This window comes from Corvus brachyrhynchos, unplaced genomic scaffold (genome assembly GCF_000691975.1).
Source record: "Corvus brachyrhynchos isolate BGI_N302 unplaced genomic scaffold, ASM69197v1 scaffold331, whole genome shotgun sequence".
Taxonomy (NCBI): domain Eukaryota; kingdom Metazoa; phylum Chordata; class Aves; order Passeriformes; family Corvidae; genus Corvus; species Corvus brachyrhynchos.
In genome coordinates, this window is record NW_008237229.1 from 1,889,256 (window position 1) to 1,893,347 (window position 4,092).

A 4,092-nucleotide genomic window follows, 5' to 3' on the forward strand; every position below is an offset into this window, starting at 1 on the left:
CTGAACCCCTGGCAGATTTCCAAGAGAAAAATCTGCATAGTACTTGCTTCTGGTAAGACCAGCAGTAATTTCCCTGCGTGCTTTCTCTCCTAGGGCTGGAGGATGAGGCAAAAGAAGGGCCACTGACACTACCCACAGCTCAGGGTCTCGGGAGGGAGAGGGAAGACCGAGGAGCGCCACGTTCAATGCCAGCCCTCAACAGCCAACGGCTGGAAGTGAGCCCGGCTCGGTGTTCAAAATACCCGTCCTTGCCACTTTCCGAGATCCCCATGGCTGTTCCTCTTCAGGAGCTCAGTGCAATGCCCAAAGTCTGTGGCTGCCTTTGGTGAGACAGGGATCTGGCACCAGCAAAACACGCAGGGAAAACCCGCATTTTACCAAGCCTGCTCACCCCCAAAATTGTTCTGTGGGAAGGAAGTGGTACAGCCCTTGCACTGAAAAGCAAGAGCTCCTTATCCTGCTTGCAGCAATGACACAACGCAATGAAACAGCCTCCTGCGTCCTTTGGTATCCTGGGCATGATGTTGATTGCCAGCTCTCGTGAGGGTTTTCTGCTCCTGCATCTATCATTTCATTATTGCTTCAAGTTTATAAAAACACGTGTAAATGTGGTTCTGCAAGAAGAGAGCTTGGAGGAGTCAAACCACGTGTTTACCCCAAACATTTTAGCTCATTCAGAAGTTATTTTTTATTGCATCTGGCACTTTACTGGATGCCACCATTAGCTCTTTTCGGATAAATTGCAAGTAACAAAGACTGCTGAAGTACCCAGTAGTTAAAATATATTCTACACTCTATCTCCAATTTCATCACGGGTATTTCAAAGCAACCCACACTTCTCTGGTATTTAGATGTCAGACAATGAACCATACTAAGACAACCACAGTGCGCTTTACTCTTTTTTTGCATATTCATGCATAATCTTTCTTTCTTACTTTGGTTCTGGAAAAGCAAAAAGGTTTCAACTGCTCGGTAGAAGTATCACTTCATGTGCATCTCTAGAGCAAACTCTGTGACATGGCTGCGTTTGCTCCTGACTCGCCCTAGCCCCACTGACAGGCGTGACTGATCACACCGCTCGCCACAATCCTGGACAAAGCCCGAATGTTCACTACCCAAAGACATCATTCTTCAGGGATTCCTTTATTTGCCTACACAGGATTCTGTTGTTTACTAAAACAGAAACTAACAGCCAATATTTGTTCCTGTGAATTATCCAAACCTATGCACCAACCTACACCTATACATTTTTTATGTATTGCTAGAACAAAACAGCTTTACAGCTCACAGCGTTAACGCGCAGAACCCCTATTGCTCTAACAAACCTCCTGACACAGGCATTTAAATCTAAATTGTCTGAAATACAAAGGCAGGAAAACAATTAGCAGGAATCCTTCCTGATCCTCCTCTTGTCAGGGATTCAGGTGATATCAATGGTGACATGAAAACGGGTGGCATTTTCATCCTTCGTCTTTTTACTTCTATTTAACCAAAACCTTCTATTTTTTTTCCAAGATAACAAAATATTAATAGATCACACAGATAAAACTGGAAAGATCTGAAAATCAGTCTCTGGTTTTGTTTAAGGACTGGGATTCAACTCCAAGGGCATTTTTCTGACCTACTATCAGTGAAACTCATCTCTTTTCTATCTCAAGGACATTTTTCTTCAATTTCTATGTATTGCTACTCAGAATTTCAAGTATTGAGCATGAACCGGAAAACTCTTTCACAAGAAACTACTTTGGAAAAGTACCAGCAGTTTCTACATAATCAGTACTTCTTTTTAAGACAGCTTTAATTTGTATCTTGAAAGGAAAATTACTGTGACCATACAGCTTCAGGGCCTGTGTTAAGTTGTACTGCTCCCCAGGCCACAGCACCAGGGTACTGGTTCTTCCAAAGCTTTCACTGGTGCTAAGAGAATACCGGAGCCTACAAACAAATACCCATTCCAGAGGCTCAAGCTGTAACTGGCTGAGGAAGCTCATTAATCATCACCCAAAGAGAATGAGCAATAAGGAAAAAAACTGGAACAGCTCAAAAGATACCAACGAGAAGCAAGCCTTCTGTCAGCTCCTCAATATTCATATAGTGAATTCCCAATATTCGCTGTATCACATATAGGACAATTTCCAGTGAAAACCTGCTACAGGTTTCACAAATCAAAGAACACACAAAATCCCTCATGAAAGCTTGGAGGCTGAGTGGCCTCTATTTCCGATGTCTGTTCAAAGTTAGGTAGATGAGAAAGGCCAGGAGCAGGGAGAGGACCCCAGGAGAAATCTTGCCTCTTTTCAAATCCAGGCACCTACCAGCCTGCGGCTGATGGAAAAGCGGGTTCACCGAGCGTGTTTTAGGAATGGACAGCTGGCAGAAAAATCGCCGCCTCCCCTTTTCTATTATATGCACTGGAGGGGGTACTCTCCCTGGGATAGCTCCCGCCTCGTGCTTTCCTGGGAGGTCTTAGCAGACTGGTTACCTTTGTTTAGATATATATACACACTCTCCTAAGATTCCCAAGATAAAAGCACACACTTGTGGTGCTATACAGAATAATACATACACTAATAAGGTGAAAAAAAGAAGAAAAATAGACAGGGCTGGAATATTAAAAAAAAAAAAGTCATCCATCCAAAAATTTAAATGTGGTATCCACATACACAGGTTAGCACATGTTGACTAAAACATTTTCACAGTAAAGCTTTAGCATAAACTAAATGTGCTGGATATCAGTGAGGGGCCTGAACTTTATACCCAAGTATATTCAACACTCTCCTACAGCCAGTAAAGATATACTGTAAGAGGAAAGAGGGTAAATCCACCAATAGCAAGGAAAAAAAGCAGCAAAAGAAAGAAATGCATAGTAAACTAACGTATTTCCTACAGTAGGAAAGAGAAAAGAAAAAGTCTTGATGTCATCTCAAAAAACTGTAACTAAAAGCAGCACACAAGATGAAATACAGAACTCTTCAATGTGCTTGTGACATGCAGATACCTTGGTCAGGAGAGCATTTTCCTGGAATTTCTGGGTCTTGATCTGGCATTTAATTAACATTACAAAGCCCTGTTTTTTAAAACGATTTTAAAAGCACACCAGATCACATTTAAATGGAAGTCGTTATTAGACTCATTACAATTGCAGAACTAAATTAGGTCACTTCTTCCACTAAATATATTTTGATATTTGCATGTACCACTAGCTCCAAACTGGATTAGTGCAAATCTCTGCCAAAAGACTTTTCAGACAGGCACTGTATCAAAAGGCTTCATTAAACTGTAACACCAGGCATAATATTCATGCTCTAAATGCTGAGGGCTCCATTAATCCCATTTTGTGAATTTACCACTGCCTTCTGATTCACACAACTTTAAAATGCCGAAGCCTCTGTCTTCCCGGAAAATTCTGTGACGTTGAACGTGGACTAGGCTGATACTGGGGAATACCATCATGTATGTGATAACCGACCGCATCCCTCTGCTGCCCATCTTTGATTGCGTCTCAGAAATCGAGCTTTACTTACAACAAAAAAATACTGCTTTCCACATTCAAAATCAGAAGCTTCGAAAGGCTGAGAAACAGACATGCGCCCTCGTTGTTCTTTCCAATGCAAAATACGCTTTCCTGGGTATTTTAACGAAACAGATGGTAGGTGCTAAGCCCCTGTACACGGCTTTCTCGCTTACTTAGTGTCAGCACACATCTAAATGGATCTACTTCTAATGGGTGCCTTTTGATGCCAAACCGTTCCGGGAGCCCCTGCGGGATGCACGGCACGGCCGGAGGAACCCCAAGAGCGGGGAGCCCGCAAGAGCAGGCGCTCCCGGTGTGCGGATGACACGGGGTTGATCACGCACCAGGAGAGACGACGCAATTATAAAACACTGAACCCGCATTCGCCTGGCCGTGCCCGCACGCAGGCGATCGCATCCCAGGCGACGGGCCCTACCTTTCCACGCAGGGCACCGAGATGCTGCAGGGACACACACACAACACGCACACACACGCAGACCTCCCACGGCCCCCGGCACGACCGAGGAGCCGAGCGCTCGCCCACCGCGACCCTCGGGCGGGAAGGACCGTCACCTCCC